Source organism: Myxocyprinus asiaticus, chromosome 1 (genome assembly GCF_019703515.2).
Source record: "Myxocyprinus asiaticus isolate MX2 ecotype Aquarium Trade chromosome 1, UBuf_Myxa_2, whole genome shotgun sequence".
NCBI lineage: Eukaryota > Metazoa > Chordata > Actinopteri > Cypriniformes > Catostomidae > Myxocyprinus > Myxocyprinus asiaticus.
This window is the reverse complement of record NC_059344.1, coordinates 29,936,670-29,949,305: the sequence shown is the minus strand read 5'-3', so window position 1 is coordinate 29,949,305 and position 12,636 is coordinate 29,936,670. Positions and strand designations below refer to the sequence as shown.

The following is a 12,636-nucleotide window of genomic DNA, read 5'->3' as shown; positions in this document are numbered from 1 at the left end:
GACGTGCTTGAACAGCATTTTCTTGGACAATAATCAATAATGAATCTAGCTGAAAGAAATTATCTTTAATGTGTATCAATCATGCAAAATAATTATATTAAATTACATTTAGGGCTTTCAGTGGAAAAAAAAAATAGATAACATTAATTACATGATATGCTGATTATTGTTCTCAGCCCATCAAATAACAATAATTCAATATATTGTGATTAAATAATTATAGTTAATAATTAATAACCATAAATAAATCATTTTAAACATAATATATATTGTAAATATAATCATTCAGATAATTCATATGCATTATTGTGGGCGAGGAATAAAGCATTAATAAGACAACACAAAAAGTGTCTTAAGAAGGCAATATATTGTTTATTCCCATATTATTAAACATAAGTCTATCATTGGCCTTCAGACCACAGATATCCATTTTGCACTTGAATTTGTGAATCTATCTGAGATTATTATAAGGGCTTTTCCGAGGATGCGTCAATGTTCTGTACATAAGCATCAGACAGACACTTTTTAAGCATCTCACTATTGTTGCATCACGTCATAAACACAGCTTTTTTTGGCCCCTGTGTCAAGTTAAATCTAGTTTGAAACTTAGAAAAACATATCTCGAGATCCTTGCCTTCAGAATTGCGCTCCATCCAGCTGTGTTTGAACGCAAGAACACATTCTCTTCTTCTGCGTTCCCTAGTGTCAAGCAAGCCTGAGTGTGGTTTGTTCTCTGTACAGCAGCACACTGCCTGTTCAACTGGAGTTTCGCTTACTGCCCCCTGCTGAAAACATGAAAACAGGTGGTACTTCAAGCATGAATTGCTCCGAAGGTAGGAATATTCCTTGATACAGTCCGGGGACATGATTAATTGCGTACTTTTTATATAATTATTAATCACAATTAATTTAAGAGATAGTTCACCCAAAAGTGAAAATTCTTCATTTACTCACCCTCATGCCATCATAGATGTGTATGACTGACTTTCTTCTGCTGAACACAAACAAAGATTTTCCAAAGAATATTTCAGCTCTGTAGGTCCAGTGGTTAAAACCATAACTTCAAAAGCGATATGATAGGTGTGGTTGAAAAACAGATCAATATTTAAGTCCTTTTTTAACTGTAAATCAGCACTTTCAATTCCACATTCTGGTGTGGAAATGACTTTCAATTTCACATTCAGCCACCTACTGGTTGGTACTGGTCAAAGTTGGAGATTGGTAGTAAAGGGTTAATATTGATCTATTTCTCACCCACACCAATCAAATTGCTTATGTCTTATGGATTACTTTTATGCCTCCTTTATGTAACTTTTGGACCTTCAAAGCTCTGGTCACCATTCACTTGCATTTTCAGGACCAACAGTGCTGAAATATTCTTCTAAAAATCTTCATTTGTGTTCTGCAGAAGAAAGAAAGTCATACACATCTGGGATGGCATGAATTAAATCATTATATTATATTATATTATATATTTGACATCTATGTGTATTTCTAATATATGTGTGTAAAAAAAAAGTTTGATTTTCCAAATGAAAAGGTATGAAATTTAACAGTTTTATTGAACAATTTATTCAATAATATATATATATATATATATTATACAGTGAACCGATATTACGAGGTGTTAAAAACTGTGATCTCAGAGAAAATATTCTGATCTTGTATCATGCTGCTGATGAGGTGTGTGGGAAAATGCATGTAAATCAAACAACTCAATGGATGGAGTGCAGTACACAAAGCGCTGAGTATTACCATGGCAGCTGAATCCCACCCGAGTCCTGCAGGTGTGTGACTCACCCCCACTAGCTCAACAAAGGGAGAGAGGCCGCCGCATAGAGATGCAATCTCTCCATCTCTTTCTCTCTCTCTATGTCACATGCTGCATTGCCAACTTACATGTGGGCTCTACACACGCCCCTGATTGCACCCCAACACTTGCTGCAGTGATGCGAAGCTATACTGTTTAATTGTGTCAAACTTTTTACGTACATAAAAAATTCCCCACATATAAAAATCCTCCTGGCCTCTTGTCACAGTGAAGATTGTTCCTCTAGTACTGTCTTTCATGTAGCACAAAAGGAAATATGGCTGAATGTCACCTGTCACCATTCACTTTCTCAGCATCTTTTTTTTTCACACAATGAAAGTGAAGTGAGACTGAAACTAACATTCTGCCTAACATCTCCTTTTGTGTTCAACAAAATAAAGCCTTAGGGGTTTGAACAACATGAGAGTGACTAAATGATTACAGAATTTTATTTTCTATTTTTTTTTCTTTTTTTGTGTGAATTATCCCTATATATATATATATATATATATATATATATATATATATATATATATATATATATATATATATATACCATATATAAAGTACATTTTGGTTTATGCATTTTAACTTCATTTACAAGAAATCAAATCATGCGTCATTTTAAACAACTATTCCTCCTTCAAAAGTTGTTTTGGGCCTGATTTGGTAGCAGTATTACAAGAAAATCTGCAATGTTCCTGTTTGCAGGAATTTAACTGTCTCCTTTGAACCAGTGGGAAAAAAAATGTGGGCCCAGTCCATGTTCTGCTAAAATTGGCATATGAAGGATAAACAGAGGGCAACCATGCATACATTTACCATAATATAAAAATTTGGACCATCTGAAAGAAAGAAAAAAATCGAAGAATATTAAAAGAATAAACAGAAAAAAATTGCAAAAATATTCTGGTGTTTTTGTATTGCTACACATGGTAGAAAAGATTAGTTAAAAAAAGGGACTGTTTACATTGGAAAACTCTACCTACAGGATTTACGTTGATCATGCATAACCAGAAGTTCATTCACACAGAACAGTAGTCCCACTCCTAAAAGTATGATTTTGACAACTTTACAGCTCAAATAACACCCATTTTTTAAATAAGTGCAAATTAGTATTAGCATTTTAACAAAAAAACACTGCAAATTTCTGCTTTTAAACCCTCAAGAATGCCTTGCCCCTCATGCTTACATTTTAAGTGAATTAGTGTAACCACATTTTTTTATTATCTAAATAATTTTCTTTAGTAACTGACAGCATGCCACAGATGCTATTGATAGAACTTTAGCTGTTTTGAACCCTTAACATTCCTTAAGGTCACCAAATTTAAGTAACCTTTCATAAGTAGTCTATAGCACGATGAGCAGATTCTCTGTATCCACTCTATTTGCAATTTTAAGCTCTCCATGGGGTCAGTTCAGGGAGCAACATCACCTCCCCTTTTTCACATTGACCCAGTTCATCTCAGCACAATATATACAGCGCGTATACACAATATACTGAGCTTTGGAAGCTTTGTAGAACAACCTGTTTATTTTCAAAACCTCTGTGTCATCACACATACAATACTTATCTGGAATAAGCCCTTTTGTGTCCCTTTTGTAAATTTTGTGTTTATATGGACTTGTCTTAAAGTGCATTGCACCTTTTGTGCTTCAAAAGGATCTTGCTTCTCGATTGTTCTTGCAAAATGAATCCCTTCATGGTGCTATATCAGCATCATCTCACGGGAAGTTGGTGTATAGTTTCTGAAAGTTCCAGTACCCTAGGATCGGCCACATTATGCCGACTCACTGACAAGCGCCATCTCTGTCAACGTTTCGATTTCACTGTGAGATCAGTCTGGCTATTTCCATCATACTGAATTTTAAGCTTCATAAAGCCAGAAAAGGGACTTCATCACATAAGATATTATGACAAATAACTTGACTACAAGGTTCTTGGTCTCATTCAGTAGTACTGTTGTTTGGAATATGAAGCCAAGCATTTTATACAGGGTTTTTTGTTGTTGTTTTTCAGACTTTGATGCCCTTTTGATGTCTCTTTTCAGATATAATGTGAGATATATACCTATATCACATTTACTACTCTGGGAGGTGTCAACACACTGTATACAACAACACAACAAACTACAATTTAGTTGCCAAGTTACCTGTACAGTGTCTGTTTTAGTAATAATAATAAAAAAAATCCCTCTGCTTTTTTTCTCTTTTTCAGAATAAGAAAAGGGTCTCTTTTGTGTTTGCAATGATTGAATGCAGAAAATTACATTCTCATGGGACACTCTGACACTTTTTAACAGGGACACTGTGACATATTTTTGAAATATTTAAGGGATAGTTTGCCCAAAAATGAAAATTCTGTCATCATTTGCTCACTTCTGTTCCAAACCTGTATGACTTTATTTCGTTTGTGGAAAACTTAGAATGTAAGGGACTGAAAGCTTCCGTCACTGTTCACATTCATTGTATGGAAAACAGAGCAGCATCAACATTCTTCAAAAAATGTCCTCGTGTTTTACGGAACAAAATAGATCGAACATAAACATGAGGGTGAGCAAATGATGACAGAATTTAATTTTAGAGTGAAGTTAAGGCCCGAAAAAATTAACGGGTGTGATGTCAGAACAAAATCTCTGTGTAATTACAGAAAGGAATCAAATCTGCTCAAATACTCTTAAAGGAGTATTCCGGGTTTTACAAGTATTACAAGTTAAGCTCAATCGACATAATTTGTGGCATAATATTGATTACCACAAAATCAATTTTGACTTGACACTCCTTTTCTTTAAAAAAGGCAAAAATCTGGGTTACAGTGAGGCACTTACAATGTAAGTCAATGGGGCCAATTTTTGAATGTTAAAATACTCACTCTTTCAAAAGTATAGCCACAAGACATAAACAGTATGCTAAAATGACTGTAAAAATTACAGTTTAAACAACTTTTCAAATAATACACAAGTTTTAACAAAATAATTAATGCGAGTGCTTTACTAAAATTATAAGCTCCACATTTAACCCTTTAAACCCTCCAAACATTGGCCCCATTCACTTCCATTTTAAGTGCCTCACTGTAACCTTGCTATTTGCTTTTTTTTTTAAAAATGTAAAATTTTTTAAGAAAAGGAGGGACGAGTTGAAATAAAGTTTTGTGGTAATCAACATTATGCCACAAATGCTGTCGATTGAGTTTATTTTGCATTGAACCCAGAATATTCCTTTAAGTGCCCATTCACTAATATGCCGTATGCAGCTGAAAGCAATTCACACATTTGTCAAAAGTAAGATATGCCATCAGTCTTTGTCTGTATTCTGACCATTAACACTATTATTCACCCATCTTTACAGAAGTATCAGTGTTATCATAAATTACAGAGTGTAGTTGGCACATATTATGTCATCTTTGCATATTAGCGCCATTAATGCAAAAGCTAAACATTACAAATTACACATTATCTACTGCATATATTACTTTAAATAATTTTTTCATTGTTATAACAGCTTGTTTTACTGATCTTGTTAAATTCTACTCATAGAATGAGGCATGAAGTAATTGATAACACATTTTAATGTCATATTAGTTGATGTTTTTCATGTTGTCTTGAGCGTCCTCTTATTTAAATGTATCTCTAAATGCCTCCCACAGCGGTATGGCAGGTGTTGGAATGTTTGCTAACAGTATGTCATTGCTCAGCTGTTTCAAACATATTTTTGGCTCTGAGCAAAGAACGAAGAAGCACTTCGCTGTGGACAGGGGAACTTTAAGGTACCTCTGGGCCCATGGGCTCGCTGTACTTCAGAGGCCCCCTTCCAGTTGTTGAATGGGGGGGGGGTGGAACTGCTCTCCGTCTCCATGTCAACAACTGTGTCTCCTGCTGAAAGCATTTATATGTGCTCCTCCCACAAACATGGATAAGGGAAAATGGGGTGCCAAACACCATGAGCTGGGCCCCATGGGAGTTGTGGTTTCCTGGGCTTCAGCCCGTGTAAGCCTGTGTGTTAATGCATCCTTGGCCGTGAGTGTGCTGGGGCCTTAACCTTTTAAGTATGGACCCACAAAAAGAGCATGTGAAAAGTGAAACTAATGTACACATCGCTGGGTTGCCATTACTCCAGCAGGGGCACGTTGGCTAATGCCTTAGTCTTTTCATAACCGTATTCACAATCACATTCACATGCATGTTCTATGTGACATTTTTCAAATTGTTTTGGCTCAGCATTTTGAGCAGTTTTACTTTGCTTTTACTCAGCTTTACTCAGCTGTGACATTTTATAAACAAACTCAATAAGTGTGGTGACATTTGAACCTTTCACAAAATGATTATTACGAGGTTTTCATCCTCTCTTAATCTGCCTCTCGCATTTCAGGAGCGTTTCCAGCAAGTGCATGTATGACCAGCGTGACCGACTGAAGCGGACGTCACATGTGGCCACCAAAATCTTCCAGGCTTTACGGATGTTAATTAATGAGGAGCTAAACGAGCTACACGCTGGCTTGCATGTGACACAGGACATGCTCCATCCCAAGGGTTTTCTCACCTTCTACTCCTTGGTTGACTGGCTGACCAAGCACTTCCTCCGTGGAGAGGACTTGACTGCCCCACCATGCCACAGGATTCTCCAGCGAGCCAAAGCCTGGTGTGGAGTAGAGAAAGAGGAGCAGGAGGAGGAGGAAGAGAATGAAAAAGAGGAGAGGGGATGAGACAGTGCATTTTGGGTCAGTCTACAGAAAAAAATGATGAAGCCAAGTGAAGAAGAGTTGCAGGAGAACCCAAGAGCACAATCTGCTAAACTCAAAACAGCCGTAAGACGTTAGAAAGAGAGAGGAGATCCAATCTCAAACAGTGCTCACTGATCAGAGATTTTTTTTTTCTTTTTTTTTTTTCTTAAAATAAAGTTAATGTACTCATTTAAAGAGAATGATACATTATTTTACTCATTATATTCATTAGGATGCCACACCCAAACGCTCCTAGAGAAACTACCTGGCTGAACGGCATGAATTCGCATGTCAAATTGAATGTCAGGCTGGGGGTACTCAAGGTTGAGTCCATCTTGTTCCTGCTGAGCCTCGGCCTCCCCATTACACCAATAATTAGACCATACCACTTTACTGGCTCTGTGACTTCAGCTCAAAGCCAAATTCTGTATCACTTTACAAATGGGTTCTATCCAACTCATCTTTTCCCCAACTCATTTTTGCTGCATTCATGACTTTAGGGCTGAAGTCTGACTGCTTCCTATGAAGTTTCTATTAACAGCTAGAATAAGAGAGTCTTCAATTATAACACACTCTCCTTTCATTGTAACACCGATTTTTGCTTTTTTTAAAGAAAAGGAAGGACGAGTAAAATAATTTTTTGTGGTAATCACCATTATGCAACAAATACTGTCGATTGAGCTTAACTTGTATTGAAACCAGAACATTCCTTTAAGATTATTTGTGGTATTTATTTTCTGCCTCACTACTTGTAATAGAGGTGTATCTGCTCGCCCAACCATCCCTCAAATTTGGGACTGAAGGATCATGTGCAAAAGTGTATATGCTAACAAAAATTGTGATGTGCATGGCTGCATGAAAATAAGGCAATGTGCAATGCAAACTAAAACATCGAGCACAAACCAGGCTTTATAAAAAAAAAATAAATAAATAAAAAAAAAAAAAATATATATATATATATATATATATATATATATATATATATATATATATATATATATATATATGTATATTTACATTTATTCATTTGGCAGACGCTTTTATCCAAAGCGAATCATCTTAAGGAGACAGTGGTACGAATAAGTGCCATATTACATAGTTTCACTAGCATCAGAATAGCATTCAAAACAGATTAAAGTGCAACAAGGAATTTTTTTTTTTTTTTTTTTTTGTGACTTGTTAAGTGCTCATGTGAAAAAATGTGTTCCCTATCTGTCACTCACTTGACGTTGTGTCGATGTAGTGACACTAGGGGTCACCCTTGGTAGCCCAAGACACCTCTGGACTTTGATAAAAGGCCAATGAAAATTGGCAAGTGGTATTTGCATGCCACTCCCCTGGACATACGGGTATAAAAGGAGCTGGTATGCAACCACTCATTCAGATTTTCTCTTCGGAGCCGAACGGTCATGCTCATTGAGCTGAATACTACTGTTCATTCACCTCTGCTGGATCTGACGCCGCATTTCAGCGGCTTCTTCACTGGTGCACTGCAGAGAACGCCCCTGGGCTTCGGCAGAAAAACAAGAGAGTATATTTTCTGAAAGAGCTTTTTCTCCTCTAAAAGAGTATATATTTCCCCAAAAGAGCGGCACACATGGAACATCTTTTTAAAGACGCGTATTTTTAAAGATGCCTTTCCGATTGTGTGTTAATCCTGGTTGCGGTCATTATCTCTCAACTTCGGATGGTCATGATTGCTGTCTTTCGTGTCTGGGCGCCACCCACACGGAAGCAGCTTTTGTGGATGGTTCATGTTCTCACTGCGAGAACATGACCATGGCAACGTTGTGGTCGCGGCTTGCTTTCCACCTCGGTCCTTCTACTTACGGGTATGAGGCCAGCGCGGCTAGCGATTTGGGGACCCCAATGGGATCGTCTCCACCAGGTATCCCCCCGCGGACCTCCCATTCCCCAGCACGCTCGTCTGCCCCAATCGGGCTTCCGGATGAGTTCGCCGACTCATCTCACGGCGAGTCTGGCTTCTTGTTCGGAGCCCGCGAAGATGATGAGCTCTCGAGCGCAACTTCGGAGAGTGGGCTTGTCCAGTCGGACACAGAAGCCTCAGCTGGGCTTCCCCCTTCGGGGACGATTGCCCAGTCACAGGCCGATGCCGAAATGATGGACATGCTTTCCCGGGCGGCCACGAGCGTCGGGTTAGAGTGGAACCCTCCGCTCTCCCCTGAACCCTTGCGGCTTGATGATTGGTTTCTGGGCTCGCGGCACCGCTCAAAGCAGCCACGCCTCGCTCCAGTGCCATTCTTCCCAGAAGGGCACGAGGAGCTGACGAAGTCGTGAGAGGCACCTTTTACTGCCCAGCCCCGATTCCGCAGTTCCCCCACTCTCACTACCCTCAATGCCGGGACGGCCAGGGGCTATACGGCAATTCCCCTGGTGGATAAGTCACTCGCGGTGCACCTATGCCCGCAGAGTGCCGCCACCTGGCGCGGACGCCCTAAGCTCCCGTCCAAGCCCTGTAGGCCTACGTCATCCCTGATGGCTAAAGCCTACAGCGCTGCTGGACAAGCCACCTCTGCCCTGCATGCCATGGCTCTCCTGCAGGTCCACCAAGCCAAGGCGTTGAAAGAACTGCAAAAGGGTAGTTCCGCCCCAGATTTGATGCAGGAACTGCACTCGGCAACCGACCTCGCTCTCCGAGCGACGAAGGTCACGGCGCGGTCTCTCGGACGGATGATGGCCACACTAGTAGTCCAGGAGCGCCACCTTTGGCTCAACCTGGTCGAGATGGGTGAGGCCGACAAGACACGGTTCCTTGATGCCCCCATTTCCCAGGCGGGCCTATTCGGCGACACCGCCGAGGACTTTGCCCAGCAGTTCTCGGCGGTGAAGCAGCAGACGGAGGCAATCTGGCACATCCTGCCCTGGCACGGCTCAAGATCCCGCACCCCATCTGCTTGTCGCCAATGGCATCCCCCTGCAGTGACTGCACCGGCTCCGCCGCAGCCCGCCCCTTCGGCCTAGCCCGGTGTGGAGCCCACCGCAGGAAGCAGATGCCACCCATCTCACAGCCAGCGCCCAAGAACCCATGGAGGTCCTCAAAGCGCCCCTGAGATGGGTGACTCAGGGATGAAGGAACCCACGAACTTGGAGCTGGTAAAAAGACCACTCCATCCCGGAAAATCTTTTGTTGCCTTTTTGTTTGATTTCGCTGCATGCCCAAGTGGCTGCGGTACCCAACAGTTCAGCAAAAGAGCGGCTTCCTTCCCTGGGTCACATACCCAGTGTGCACGTCGTCACCAGGACTGCCGTCCACGGGTTTTTTCTTGCAGGATTGGCGCTTCAGCGGTGGCCTTTCCGCCCCTGAGCGCCCAGCTGTGTCACACAGCTGCCCCCGATGTGGCAGTCTCAGGTTACGAGGACAGGCCTCTTCCTCCCCCGTCCCAGGCTGTTCTGGGGGTGGTCAAAAGGAGCCAGGTAAGTGCTTCGATGTCCCTAGACTCAGCACGGCCATGACGTGGTGTGGCACCTCGAGCTCCGCCCGGCCACGAGGCCCCACCTGCCGGTAATGAACTGGGCCTCACACAGACTTCCGTTCAAGATGCTGATGCATAAAAACGCATTCTGGCGAGCGTCCGGCATCAAGATTGGTTCGCGGTGGTAGACCTGAAGGATGCGTACTTCCACGTCTCGATCCTTCCTCGACACAGACCCTTCCTGTGGTTTGCATTCGAGGGTCAGGCATATCAGTACAAAGTCTTCCCTTCGGCATGTCCCTGTCTCCTCGCATCTTTACGAAGGTTGCAGAGGCTGCCCTTGCCACATTAAGGGAGGTGGACATTCGCATTCTCAACTATCTCGATGACTGGCTAATCCTAGCTCACTCTTGAGACAAGTTGTGCGCACACAGGGACCTGGTGCTCTCACACCTCAGCCGACTAGGGCTTCAGGTCAACTGGGAAAAGAGCAAGCTCCTCCCGGTTCAGAGCATCTCTTTTCTCGGTTTGGAGTTGGACTTAGACTCCTTGATGGCACGCCTTATGAACGAGCACACCCAGTTGGTGCTGGCCTGTTTGAAGCCATTCAAAAAGAAAACAGCAGTTCCACTGAAACTTTTTTAGAGGCTCCTGGGGCATATGGCATCCTCGGCGGTGGCCACCCCACTCGGGTTGATGCATATGAGACCGCTTCAGCACTGGCTCCAGACTCGAGTCCCGAGATGGGCATGGTGCCACGGGACACATCGCGTGGTCATCACGCCGGTCTGTCACCGTCTTTTCAGCCCTTGGACCAACCTCTCGTTTCTACAGGCAGGTGTTCCTCTAGAACTGGTCTCCAGGTGCATCCAGATTACATGTCGACCTGGTGTGCTGGCTATGAGGCACACAGTAGTCTGCCCACCACATACCGCCAGTTCACGTAACACAGTTCAGCCAGTTGTGGCATTTCGTATAAGGACCCCTAGTGTCACTACATCGACACAACGTCGAGTGAGTGACAGATAGGGAATGTCATGGTTACTTGTGTAACCTCCGTTCCCTGATGGAGGGAATGAGACATTGTGTCCCTCCTGCCACATCGCTGAACTACCCGCTGAAATGGCCGGACCTTATATCGGCTCCTCAGCATAAAACCTGAATGAGTAGTTGCATACCAACTCCTTTTATACCCGTATGTCCGGGGGAGTGGCATGCAAATACCACTCGCCAGTTTTCATTGGCCTTTTATCAAAGACCAGAGGTGTCTCGGGCTCCCAAGAGTGACCCCTAGTGTCACTACATCGACACAACATCTCGTTCCCTCCATCAGGGAATGGAGGTCACACAAGTAACCATGATATTACCCCTAGCTTTCTGACCATTTTGGAAGGCGTTACTGTATTTGCACCCAGCTGCACGGTGATGTTGTGTTCAACAGCAGGGTTGGCTGGAAAGACAAGGAGTTTTGTCTTGGCTGGGTTAAGTTGCAGGTGGTGTTCCTTCATCCAGGCCAAGATGTCTGCCAGGCAGGCAGAGATTTGAGCAGTCACTGTGGTGTCGTTGGGCTGGAAAGACAAGTAGAGTTGTGTTTCATCAGCGTAGCAGTGGTAAGAGAAACCATGTGCCTGAATGATGGGTCCCAGTGATGTTGTGTATAAAAAGAAGAGAAGTGGCCCAAGCACTGAGCCCTGAGGTACCCCAGTAATTAGCTGATGTGATTTGGACACCTCGCCTCTCCAGGTTACCTTGAAGGACCTACCTGAGAGATAGGAATTAAACCAGTCAAGCACAGTTCCTGTGATGCCCAGCCAAGAGAGGGTGGAGAGTAAGATCTGATGGTTGACTGTGTCAAAGGCTGCAGAAAGGTCCAGTAGAATCAGGACAGATGATCTGGATTCAGCTTTCGCCTGTCTCAGCGACTCAGTGACAGTCAGCAGGGCAGTCTCGGTGGAGTGTCCACTTTTGAAGCCTGACTGATTGTCATCCAGCAGCATGTTCTGTGAGAGATAGGCAGAGATTTGATTGAAAACTGCCCTTTCAAGTGTTTTTGCCATGAATGGGATGAGAGAGACTGGTCTGAATTGTTCTATTTGTGTGGGGTTAAATGCAGATTTCTTCAGCAGCGGGGTTACTCAAGCCTGCTTAAATGTAGTGGGAAAAGTGCCTGTAAGTAGAGATGTGTTAATTATGTGAGTGAGTGCAGGTAAGATGGACGGAGAGATGGCCTGGAGAAGGTGAGAAGGAATGGGGTCAAGGGAACAGGTGGTGAGGTGGTTGGAGTGGAGTTTAGAGACCTCAGTGTCAGTCAGAGGAGAGAACATAGAGACAGAGGAGTTGCATACAGGAGACGGGTGTTTGACAGGGTGAGGTGCTGAGAATGTATTGCTGATGGTTGTAACCTTATTAGTAAAAAATGTGGCAAAGACATCTGCTGTCAGTGATGTGTCAGGCGGTGGAGGGGGAGGACAGAGAAGTGTGTTGAATGTTCTAAACAAGCTGCAAGTGTCTGTGGTGCTGTTGATCTTGTTCTGGTAGTAGGATGTTTTTGCAGATTTAACGTTATCTGAAAAAGTTACAAGCAGAGACTGATACTTACCTAGATCTGCTGGATCGTTAGATATCCGCCATCTCCTCTCAGCTGCCCTGAGGTCAGTCCGATGTTCATGAAG

At 42.8% G+C, this 12,636-nt stretch overlaps 1 pseudogene; it reads right to left on the bottom strand.

Annotated features, from left to right (window-relative positions):
* Nucleotides 1-355: 355 nt before the first annotated feature.
* The window catches only part of LOC127439842 (12S rRNA N4-methylcytidine (m4C) methyltransferase-like), a 125,924-nt pseudogene continuing 113,643 nt past the window's right edge, over nt 356-12,636 (bottom strand).